General features: G+C 40.2%; 1 non-coding gene across 1 annotated transcript; it reads left to right on the top strand.

Annotated features, from left to right (window-relative positions):
• Nucleotides 1-1,728: 1,728 nt before the first annotated feature.
• LOC121014249 (U6 spliceosomal RNA) lies at nt 1,729-1,835 on the top strand. Its single transcript, XR_005783133.1, has one exon. It is a non-coding gene; the product is annotated as a U6 spliceosomal RNA (small nuclear RNA).
• The last annotated feature ends 11,426 nt before the right edge of the window (nt 1,836-13,261 follow it).

The raw sequence follows: 13,261 nt of genomic DNA, 5'->3' as shown, positions 1-13,261 counted from the left end.
ACAGCATCATTTCTACTTAATTCTTTTAATTAACAGGGTCATAGTCAGTGCAGATTCAAGAGAAGCATGGAAGTGGATGTATCTCAATAGATCCATCTTGGGAGATCAGTCACAGCACCTTCTCATCCTGCATCATTGTTAAGTGTGTTTACTTTTATTACATAACCAAATAGAAAGTCTATGACACATTCTGGTAAAAAGTGTTATGAAAACACAGAAAAAGAAATGACCAACACTTTCTGGTGGGGAAAAGAACAACCTTTAAGGAAAGGAGATTTCAAGCTAAATCTTGAATAATGAAAGGTCTCCATGGGTGGCTCAGGTAGTGCAGGTTAGGCAGAGGAAATAGCATGTGTGAAGTTGCTGAGGCATGAAGGAGCCAGTGGTATTTGGGGAACACAGGACTTTGGGAGCATATGAGGGAGTGGAGGAGATGGTGGAAAAACCTAAAGAAGAAAGCTGGGGTTTGATCAGGAAAGTATAGGTTTCAAAGACACTTCTATCAAGACAGGACAATCCAGAGGCTTAGAGATCACCTCCACTAGCTGAGAGAAAAGCCATATCCTCCTTTAGGTAAAGTTAATTCCTCATCATACACCATCCTACCTGTATTTTGGAGTACATATCGAGAGTATAGGCTTTAGTTTGCCTGGGTTGGCCTGCCCCATGTGGTTGCAATGATGTTAACTTTTTTCTTTTTTTTTTTAATTTTCTTTTTTCTTTTTAAAAATTTATATCCAAGTTAGTTAGCATATAGTGAAACAATGATTTCAGGAGTATATTCCTTAATGCCCCTTACCCATTTAGCCCATCCCCCCTCCCACAACCCCTCCATCAACCCTCAGTTTGTTCTCCATATTTGAGTCTCTTCTGTTTTGTCCCCATCCCTGTTTTTATATTATTTTTGTTTCCCTTCCCTTAAGTTCATCTGTTTTGTCTCTTAAAGTCCTCATATGAGTGAAGTCATATGATTTTTGTCTTTCTCTGACTGACTAATTTCACTTGGCAAAATACCCTCCAGTTACATCCACGTAGTTGAAAATGGCAAGATTTCATTCTTTTTGATTGCCAAGTAATACTCCATTGTGTGTGTGTGTGTGTGTGTGTATATATATATATATATATACTACATTTTCTTTATCCATTCATCCATCAGTGGACATTTGGGCTCTTTCCATACTTTGGCTATTGTTGATAGTGCTGCTATAAACATGGGGGTGCATGTGTCCCTTCGAAACAGCACACCTGTATCACATAGATAAATGCCTAGTGGTGTAATTGCGGGGTCGTAAGGTAGTTCTATTTTTAGTTTTTTGAGGAACTTCCATACTGTTTTCCACAGTGGCTGCACCAGCTTGCATTCCCAGATGCTAATTTTTTAAAAATGTTTATTTATTCATTTTGAGAGAGAGACAGAGAGACAGAAGGACAATCCCAAACAGGCTCCATGCTGTCAGTGTGGAGCCCGATGTGGGGCTCTATCTCATGAACTGTGAGATCATGACCTGAGCCAAAATCAAGAGTTGGATGCCCAACTGAATGAGCCACCCAAGCACCCCACTATGATGCAAATTTATGGATATTCTCATTCTCCTTTTCTGGGTACATGGTGGGATTGTGCACACTTAACCTCTTTGAAGATATGTATGGCCTCATGACTTGCCTTAGTTGTAGAAATGTAAGTAGAAATGATGAGCAAGCAGAAGCTTTAGAAGTAAATGAGGGATTGTACTTGCTTTGGGAGCACATATACTAAAATTTGAACGATACAGAGAAGATTAGCATGGTTCCTGCACAAGGATGACACACAAATTTTTGAAGTGTTCCATATTTTTAAGAACTTATAAAACTCAATGCCTAAAAACCAAATAATCCAATTAAAAAATGGATAGAGGACATGAACAGACATATCTCCAAAGAAGACATCCAGATGGCTAACAGACACAAGAAAAGATGCTCAACATCACTCATCATCAGAGAAACACAAATCAAAACTATAATGAGATATCACCTCACACCTGTCAGAATGGCTAAAATCAAGAACAAAAGAAACAACAGGTGTTGGCAAGGATGTGGAGAAAAAGGAAACCTTAGGAACTGGGAATGCAACGTGGTGCAGCTGCTGTGGAAAACAGTATGGAGGTTCCTCCAAAAATTAAAAATTGAACTACCTTACAATCCAGCAATTACACTACTGTGTATTTGCCAAATACAGGAACAGTAATTCAAAGGGATACATGCACACCTATGTTTATAGCAGCATTATTTACAATAGCTAAGGAACAGAAGCAGCCAAAGTGTCCATCAACTGATGAACAGATAAAGATGTGATAGATAGATAGATAGATAAACAGATAGATAGAATGGATATATATATATATATATATGTATATATATATATATATATACATACATATTAGAATGGATAAAAATGTGAGATATATATATATTATACAGAATGGATATATATTATATAGAATGATATAGATATATAGATATATAGAATGGATATATATAGAGAATGGATATATATAAAGGTTCTATTCAGCCATAAAAAAGAATGAAATCTTGCCATTTGCAAAAACATGAATGGATTTAGAGAATATAATGCTAAGCAAAATAAGTCAGTCAGAGAAAGACAAATACTATATTATTTCATATGTGGAGTTTACAACAAAAAACAAACAAGCAAAAGGGAAAAAATGAGAGCAAAAGCAAGAAATAAACTCTAAACTATAGAGAATAATCTGATGGTAATCAGAGGGAAGGGCATGGGGAGGTGGGTTAAAGAGGTAATGGATATTGGGGCACCTGGGTGGCTCAGGTGAGTTAAGCATCCAACTCTTGATTTCAGCTCAGGTCATGATCTCATGGTTTGTGAGCTCGAGCCCCAAACTGAGCTCTGCACTGACAGTGTGGAGCCTGCTTGGGGTACTCTCTCTCTCCTTCTCTTCCCCTCCCCTGCTCTCTCTCCCTCTTTCTCTCTCTCTCTCTCAATAACTAAGTAAAATAAACTTAAAAAAAAAAGAGAAGTGATGAGGATTAAGGAGAACACTTGTCATGAGCACAGGGTGATGTATGCAATTGTTGAATTACTATATTTTAAACTTGAAACTAATATAACACTGTATATTAACTAATTGGAATTAAAATCATTTTTTTTTATTTTAAAAAGAAGTCATTGAGAGATTCATCACATGTTCTCTCCCCCACCTCAGGGACTGTGGAAACACAGCCCCACTTTGCTAGGGCTGCCATAACAAAGAACCACAGACCGAGTAGTTTACACAGCAGAAATTTGTTTCCCCACAGTTCCAGGAGCTGGAAGTCCAAAATCAAGGTGTCAAGCAGGATCAGTTTCCTCTAAGGCCTTTGTCCTTGGCTTTTGTACATGGCTGTCTTCTCCCTGTGTCTTCATGTGGTCTTCCCTTTGTGAATTTCTGTGTCCTTTTCTTCTTAGGACATCAGTCGGATTGGATTAGGGTCCACACTAATGACCTCATTTTAACTTACTTATCTCTTTAAAGACCCTATCTCCAAATACCGTTACATTCTGAGGTACAGAAGAGAGGACTTCAACATATGAATTGGGGGGACAGGATACAACTTAGCCCATAACAGACATGACAAACCTTTATAGTAGAACAGTATGTGCTATACAGTGAATGCTCAATAGATTCAACTATTATATGCTATCATTATCTTTTAAATACACGGATAAGAAAATGTATTCAAGATACAGTGTTACATGGAGAAAGAACACATTTGATATTATCCCTATTTATTTAATTAGTTAATAAGTAAACAAACAAATGATATTGTGCTCTTAAAGAAAACTTAATCTAAAACATATGCCAATCTAAAAAGGCTATATACTGTATGGTTTCAATTATATGACACTCTGGAAAAGGCAAAACTATGCAGACATTAAAAAGATCAGTCTTTGTCAGACATTGTGGGAAGAGGAGGGATGAATAGATGGAGTACAAAGGATTTCTAGGATTTTAGAGCAGTAAAACTATTCTGTATGATGTTATAATGGTGGATACATGTCATCATACATTTGTTGAAATCCATAAAATGTACAACACCAAGAACCTTAATGTAAACAAGGACTTGTTGATAATGATGCATCAATGTGGATTCACTGATTTGTAGACTATATTTTGTACACTATATTTGCAGTGTAACAAGTGTATCACTCTGGTGGAAGCTGTTGACAGTGGGAGGGGTTTTGCTTGTTGGGGAGCAGGGGGACCTATGGGAAATCTCTGTACTTTCTGCTCAATTTTGCTATGAATCTAAAATTGCTACTAAAAATAAAGTTTCTTAAAAATTTTTAATACAAAAAAAAACTGAATTGTTAATGATGATGAGGTGAGGGTGGGGGTGGGGTTAAAGGACAAATTATGGGGGTCCCTGGGTGGCTCAATCAGTTGAGAGTCTGACTCTTGATTTCGGCTCAGGTCATGATCTCACAGTTTGTGGGTTCAAACCCTGTGTGGGGCTCTGCACTGGCAGTGCACCTGCTTGGGAGTCTCTCTCTCTCTCTCTCTCTCTCTCTCTCTCTCTCTGCCCCTCCCACACATTCTTTCCCTCTTTCTATCTCTCTCTCAAAATAAATAAATAAACTTTAAAAAAGACAAATTATGAGGATTTTTCTGTCACACATTTTGGTGATTGAGTTCCTTAAATTTTTTGTGTCTATAAGTTTACAATCAGAAACAAATATATAAGAAAGCAAAAGTAAAAGGATGGCCAACTCCTCTAGGATGAATAATAAAAAACAAAGATGGCAGAATCCACACCCCACATTTCTGTCTCATGAGGCCTAGTACACAGCTGTTGCTCAATAGAATTTGGCAAAATCTTCAACTGCTCATTAATAGTCTCAGCCAGCATACCACCTCTAAGAGATTCTCAGGGAGAAGGCCCCATCTTCTCAGAAGCAACCATTGCCCTTTTGCCAGTGACTCCTGGCTGGGACTGATTACTCCAAAGGACAGAACACGGACTTGGGAGGAGCAAAGACCACTATGGGTATGTGAAGAGGTGTTCAGATATCCACAGAAATGGTCCCCAGAGGAGGGCCAAGCCATCAGATCCAGAACTGGCAGGGCAGGGACTTCTGTAGGGGCATTGAGAGACCATTGGGCATGATGAGACTTTTTGAGCCAATATAGTAAACAGCAAACCTATTGGGCTTTTTTCCCTCTCGCTAGCTATATTTTTTGTAAAACATGATAGAAGCTCTACTTGGACTTGGGGTCTGGTTTCTAATTCCAGTTTTACTGCTTATTGCCTCTGTGCCCTTGAGAAACTGTAGAGGCTTTTTCACTATAATTTCCTAAGGAGTCCCTGGCATAATGTCAGTACTCAGCTGATTAATGGATTAAGGTATGTCTGCAAGAAGTGAACAGCACTAGGGTGAACTTGAGGGATTTCTAGGTAGGGAGTAAGGGTGTAGGAAGCAGAAGAAAGGCAGGGCAAGGCTTCCATGCCCTCTGGAGCCCTTAGTTCTGTTTTCTAATATCTACAAATGTGGAATCTAATCTAACAATACAAATTTTCAAGTATTCCCAAGGAGAATAAATGAATCTCCCAAGGGGGATAAAATAGATTCCTGAGGTGCCAAGTAAAGGAAGATCTGGAAGAGTCCTAGTGGTCCTGGAGGTGGCAGGGTAGAGATCTGTTACACTGGGACAGGCCCGAATGGCTAAAAGCTTGGGTTTTTATGACCATTTGGATGTGGGAGATGAGGCCTAGGTGTATTCAACTTCTTGAATAGAAGTTCTCCCTGGTAGCTATAGTGACTCTTAGAAAAGCATCTCTGGCCAACAATAGAAGTAACTTTTGGCCACCTCTGAATGACCCAGGCAGGTGCTGATTTTCATAGCATTTCCCCAAGCCAAATGTAGCTTTGATTGATTAATCTAAGAATGGATGTAAATCTCATGTCCACCTCCACAATTTAAAACTTTCTTCTAGTAATCACTCAAGTGTTAGAGTCAGGCATACCAGCATTGTTCAGAATGGTAAAACATTGGGAATACAAAAATATCCATTATTAGAGAACTGGTTAAGTATGCTGTAACGTGCCAGTTACTTATTGCCACACAATTCCAGATTCATATTTATTGCCTGCTCTGAAAAAATGGATCTGGGCCCATTAAATAGTTTTTCTTTGCCAACACAAGATGTTACACTCAGTCAACAGAGGGTGATGGAAGGCCACTAAAAGAAAAAGAGCTTTTTTCTTCCTAGTTCTCCAGTAGATTGTCACCAGGCTCAGGCAGAATATGCTTTTTCTCCACTGCCTAACTCCAAGTGGTATTTTCTCTACTGTCTGCTAGGCTTCTGTTTTTAACAGCTCTCAACAGGCTGGATAGCCAGAAGCCCAGAGTGCATGTGCCTGTAGCTCAACACCGGTAGCTGCTCATGGTACCCTCTCCTCTGTCCCTTGTGTGCACATACCAGGGCCTGTGGGACTTCCATATAATGAGCCAGCCACCTGAATTTTCTTCCATGCAGTGTCCTGGAGACTCCCCACCCCAAGCTACACGTAGAAGTATGCTCCATTCCTGCAAAGCAGGACCTCCCCAGCTTCTGGTCCCAGCATTGCCAACAATGGCACCTGTCTCCCTCTGTGCACTCCCTCCCCCATAAGCCTTCACTCTTCTGAGCTCTGGAGTGGTATTTCTGCTTTCCCAGTGATTATGCACCATCCTGGCCTGACAAAGCAGCAAACTTCTCCACCATCCAGTGGACTCAAAACACACCTTCCTTAATGAAGTCTGAACTCCTTTCCAACTTTGTCCTTTCTTGGGTACCCTCCATTAGCCCTAAAGTATCCTTTAGAATTCCTCTTCATTCTTCTTCTTTTTTTTAATTATAGATGACAATGTTACAGTGGTTTCTGGTGTATAACATAGTGATTCAACAAGTCTAGACATCGTGCTGTGCTCATCACAGCTGCCACCAGCTGTACCAGATATCACCATACAACACTATTAAAATACCATTGACTATATTCCCTATGCTGTGCCTTTTACCCCTATGACTTATTCATTCCATAACTGGAAATCTTTATCTCCTCCTTCCCTTCACCCAATTTCCCCATTCCCCCACCCACCTCCCCTCTAGCAACCATCAGCTTGTTCTCTGTATTATGGGTCTCTTTCTGCTTTTTGTTTATTCATTTGTTTTGTTTTTAGATTCCACATATAAGTCAAATCATATGGTATTTGTCTTTCTCTGACTTATTTCACCTAGCATAATACCCTGTAGGTCCATCCATGTTTTGCAAATGGCAAGATATCATTCTTTTGTACTTTCTTAGTAGTTACTGTCCTATCTCTTGTTAATAATTCTCTATATTAACTCTCCCATTGAAATTACTGTGTGTTCTTGTCTTCTGTTTGAACCCAGACTGATATATAAAGCATTATCACAGAATATTTTGTGTCCATTAAAATGATGATGTAGATGTATTTATTGACATAGAACAGTGTCTATGACATTGCTGAGTGAAAAAATCAGATATGTAAAATTATATGTGTATAATGAAGAAAACTAGAAGAACGTTAGAAAATGTCAGTAGGTGATGAGATTTTATGTTTTACTGTCTTAGTTTTATTTTCTTAGTTTACTAGTTTTACTGTTCTTAGTTTTACTTTCTTTCCATGAGTATGTATAATTTCACCCAAAGCAATAAAGATAATTCCTCCCAACCCTCAAAAAACCCTGGTGATATTCCCTGGGTCTTTTGGTTCTGGCACCAAATCCAATGTGTGCATTGCAGGGAGGGGGTCCCACACAGCACCTAGTAATTCTCCAGATGTCAACAGGGTGTCTGAGAATTCAACTCAATTCTCTTTTTTAAAATATTTTTTCCAGGGGCGCCTGGGTGGCTCAGTCGGTTAAGCGGCCGACTTCAGCTCAGGTCATGATCTCTCAGTCCATGAGCTCGAGCCCCGTGTTGGGCTCTGTGTTGATAGCTCGGAGCCTGGCGCCTGCTTCTGTTTCTGTGTCTCCCTCTCTCTCTGACCCCCCCCCCCCATTTGCGCTCTGTCTCTCTCTGCTTTTCAAAAATGAATAAATGTTAAAAATTTTTTTTCAATAAATAAATAAAATAAAATATTTTTTCCAGTTTTTAAAAAATGTTTATTTTTGAGAGAGAGAGGGAGGGAAAGAGCGTGAATGCATGAGTGAGTGGAGGAGGGGCAGAGAAAGAAGGAGACAGAGGATCCAAAGCAGGCTCTGCACTGACAGCTACAAGCCTGACATGAGGCTCAAACTCACGAACAGTGGGATCATGACCTGAGCCAAAGTGGGATGCTCAACCAACTGAGCCACTCAGGTGCCCCTCAACTCAATTCTGACACTATCCAGAGACAGTGTCAGATTCCACAGGTTCAGTCCTATAGGACTGTTATCTACTTCAGATGCCAATCACAAGTGCTGGTTGTTACCTATACTTCTGACTAACTGGGTATAAATCAGAGGTGCCCTAGGAGCTCCCTCCTCAGGTTCAATTAATTTGCTGAAGCAGCTCACAGAACTCAGGGAAACATGTTACTTTCTAGATTTCTGGTTTATTATAAAAGGATACAAGTCAGGAACAGCCAGGTTAGAGATGTATAGGGCAAGGTATGGGTAAAGAGCACAGAGTTTCCAAGCAATCTTTAGGCATGCCACTCTCCCCAAATCTCCACATGTTCATCAACTTGGAGGCTCTCTGGATTCCATCCTTTTGAGTTTTTATGGAGGCTTCATTACATACACATGATTGATTAAATCATTGACCATTGGTGATAGATTCAACTTCTAGTGGCAGTGCAAGGTCCAACCCTCTAATCACATGGTTGGCTCCTTTGGCAACTAACCATGAAACCAAATTCTGAGGGTTTGGGGAGCTGTGAGCCAGGAATTGTGAACAAAGACCAAATATATATGCAAAATATATTTTGGTGGTCTGAATGACCAAATATATATTTTTATAAAGCATAGTATTCACTGGGTGACACTCCTGGGTTTAAAAGGTAAAGTCCAAAATCCTTATTATGGCTTATGCAGTAATTCAAGGTCTGGCCCATCCTTATTGGTATAGCCCATAGTCTGACATTCTACACAGAAATTCTAGTTAATCTAAAGCTCAATCATTCATCAAAACTGGTCTAAAATTTCCTCCTCTTTGGAACCTTTCCCAATTCATTCCCCTTAACCTTGTGGTAAGGTGTTAAGTTCATCAAAGGATATGTGGTAGGGACTTTTCAGTGGAAGAGGTGGCCTGAGCCCCTCCTGGTGCAGGGCCTCTGTCCTCTTTGGGGGAGAGGGAGAGTAGGCTCTTTCTCATTAGGTGCTTCCATGCCAGGCTGAGCACCTCAAACATACCAGCTGCTAGATAAGGCTAAACTATGTCAGTGACAAAGGACAGCCAGGTTTCCATCAGATGATACTGACAGATCCAATTGCTGGCTTTGTATTTTTACTTTAGCTCAGTGCTTCTCAAGTTTTATTGTGCATAAACATCTTTTAGGGATTTTGTAAAGTGCAGACTCTGATTCAGTAGCTCTGAGATAGGCCTGAGATTGTTCACTTATTATTTTAATATTTATTTTAGAGAGGGAGTGGCGGGGGGGAAGGGCAGAGAGAGAAGAGGACAGAGATCCAAAGCAGGCTTCCCTCTGACAACAGAGAGCCCAATGTGGGGCTCAAACTCACAACCTGTGAGATCATGACCTGAGCCGAAGTTGGGTGCCACTCAGGTGCCCCAGGTTGTGCATTTCTAACAACCTCCCAAGTGCTGTGCAGGTGCTTATCCACAGACCATTCTTAGAGAGTGAAGTGTTAGCTCATTTTTAAATACGTTTCTGAAATATAATCTCAACAGAAAGGCAGTCCTATTTCAACATCTTTGTCCACTCAAACTTAGCATGGACACAATATAGCCTTCATCCCACAAAACTATTTTGGGGGGGGCATCTAAATAAACCGTTTCCCCCACTAGTGCCTCTCTGGGCACTCCCTCATATAATTTCTATTAGTGATATAATTATGGGTCTCCATTCAGCTCCTCTTTAGGACTTATGTACACACAATATCTGCCCTCTGCTCATATAGCTTTTTATTTATTTATTTTTTTTTTAATGTTTATTTTTGAGAGAGAGAGAAACAGAGTGTGAGCAGGGAAGGGGCAAAGAGAGAGGGAGACAGAATCTGAAGCAGGCTCCAGGCTCCAAGCTGTCAGCCCAGAGCCCAACGCAGAGCTCGAATGTACCAACTGTGAGATCATGACCTGAACCAAAGTCAGACGCTTAACTGACTGAGCCACCAAGGCGCCCCTCAGCTTTTTAAAAAGAGAAACCATGGGGCAGCTAGGTGGCTCAGTCCGTTGAACTTCTGACTTCGGCTCAGATGATCTCAAGGTTCGTGAGGTTGAGCAGCTCATTGAACTCATTGCTGTCAACGAGAGCCCGCTTCAGATCTTCTGTCCACCTCTCTCTCTGCCCCTCCCCCGCTCACATTCTCTCTCTCTCTCTCTCTCTCTCTCTCTCAAAAAACAGATAAAAAATTTTTTAAAAAGGAGCGAGAAACCATATCCTGCTCACACATCAGCTTTGGCTCACTACTTAGCAGAAAAGCATAATGGTTAGGAGAGCCAGACTGCCTGCGTTCCTGTGAGCACTCTGTTAACTTACCGAGGCACTCTTCTTACTATATCATGGGGACAGTAGAAGCATCCACCTCTTCAGGTGGTTGTAAGGATTAAATGAACAGAATTGGAATGATGGCTAGCACCTAGTAAGCACTATATAAAATTTGGCTATGATTATTAGCAAATGAAATATTCGCTATAGAATATTTTATTCTATAGAATAGAATAATGATTCTTTCAGAAACAGTATAACATCCATTTGATCACGTAACATGTATTAATTAATTTTCACACATTAATTAATTTGTTGCATTTTTAACACATGCAAAGTTATTTACCAGGAGCGCATGCATACAAGCAAGAAACTAATTCATTCACACAATAAATATTTTCTGAATGAAGGGCACCTCTCCAGGCACTGAAGATGCGACCAGAGAGAAGGGGCCAGAAAGAAGGGAAAGAAGGGATTCAGAAAGGAGTTAGGTACACTTTTTGGTCTTAAGGAGGAGAAATAAGAAGAAAGAATTATAATGGGGGCACAAGAATCCAGTGCTACAAGAGGCATATCAATAACATGTTCACGCTAATCATCACTGATGGGGGATTCTGAGTTTCCTGCCCAGCACCTATTCCTATATGCAAGTATTGGAAACCTTATTTTCCTCGGGGAACCACCCCCGTCCACACAGTCCCAGGGTTCAGGGGGCTGACTATAATCAGACTCCAGGCTGGCCTTGCGACCCCAGCCTGACTGATCAGAGAATTAAATGCCCTTCACTATAGCAACTGGTTCAAAGGTGTACAAATGACCAAAGACAGGCCAGTGATTTAATTCTAAGATTCCTCATGAATAAATGTGGAACTAAAAAGTTCTAAATTCCATATTATTTTATTTAGCTTTAATTAAAGCTATGACCAAGATCAAGATTTTAACAGTAGGAACATAGAATAAAATTCTGTTCTATTTGCACTGTGGTCTGAGGATACAAACAGGGTTAGGCAGTAACATCTTGTCATAAGAGGAAAAGCTGGAGAGGCACCTGGGTAGCTCAGTCGGTTAAGCATCTGACTCTTGATTTCAACTCAGGTCAGGATCTCATGGCTTTGTGAGTTCAAGCCCCAACTCTAGCTCTGTGCTGACAGTACAGAGCCTACTTGGGATTCTCTCTCTCTCCTTCCCCCACTCGGGCTGTCTGTTTCTCTCAAAATAAATAAACTTAAAGAAAAAAAAGGAAAAGTGGTGCCTGGGTGTCTCAGTCGGTTGAGTGTCCAACTTCGGCTCAGGTCATGATCTCGCGGTTTGTGGGTTCAAGCCCCACACCAGTCTCTGTGCTGACAGCTCAGAACCTGGAGCCTGCTTCAGATTCTGTGTCTCCCTCTCTTGCTCTCTGTCCCTTCCCCACTCATGCTCTGTCTGTCTCTCTCTCAAAAGTAAATAAACATTTTTGTAAAAAAAGGAAAAAAACTGGAAAGAACTTCAGTGATACTAAGAATACAAATATTGTAAGGTGGGTACAGGTCCTTTCTGGATTTAAAATATTCTGTGTCTGGTCATCATAATGTATTTTGGCTTGGCAAAATTTTCTCTTGTCACATCCTGATGTCAATGGTTTATGGTTCTATAACCCCTAACTTTGAGACTACATACTTGCTTTATTCATTTTCTGTGGGACACTGAATTTAAATTCACTTATCAATCTTGTAACAACTAAACCAGGAACTATAACTTTATTAATCTTATCACAACTGACTCAACTGGCATAAAACATTTGAGATCCTCTTAGAATTAGGAAAAATAGTTTGTTTTTACATATATGATACAAGGAAGTAGAAACAATTGTAAAATAATATAATACCGTTTTACCTTTTTCAATTTACTTCTCTGATTTTCTTTTCCCATCAACCATACGTGGAACATAGGACTGATTATAATCATCCTAATTTCATAGAGAAGAAAAGGTAGGCAAAGGGATGGCAGCAACCCAGTGGCAAAACAGAGTATATAGACAGCAACTCTTTGGTGATTCACAAAAACGCAAACCCTTTGCATCCTGACTGGCCCCTGTGCCTTGGCCCTCTCTTAGGCATTTTTCCCTGCATATAACTAAAAGTAATACAGCTAAAGGGACACCTAGGTGGCTCAGTCAGTTAAGCATCCAACTTTGTCTCAGGTCATGATCTCACAGCTCGGGAGTTTGAGCCCCATGTCGAGCTCTGTGCTGACAGCTCAGAGACTGGAGCCTGCTTCTGAGTCTCCCTCTCTCTCTGCCCCTCCCCCACTCATGCTTTGTCTCTCTCTGTCTCAAAAATAAATAAACATGATAAAAAAATTTTTTTAAGTAATAAAACTACATGTTTTTAAACTCTGGACTGATCTTCCTGAGAATTTCAAGTCAATCTGGAAGATTTTAGTGAATTTTATTTTACTATTCCTAGTGGAATTTGTATATTAAGTAAGTCAAGGTAATTAGCAATTTGTATGTAGTTAAATTGCATGCATTTCCACTGGTGCCAATAAATAACTGCTATGGAAGGGCTAATGATATTATTCAGCATCCACACCCCACTGCTTTTTTGGTATGCTTTATTTTCTAAGTTATATGG

This window comes from Herpailurus yagouaroundi, unplaced genomic scaffold (assembly GCF_014898765.1).
Source record: "Herpailurus yagouaroundi ecotype Mexico unplaced genomic scaffold, PumYag 201, whole genome shotgun sequence".
Lineage (NCBI taxonomy): Eukaryota > Metazoa > Chordata > Mammalia > Carnivora > Felidae > Herpailurus > Herpailurus yagouaroundi.
The sequence above is the reverse complement of the archived record's forward strand: the minus strand, read 5'-3'. Positions and strand labels throughout refer to the sequence as shown.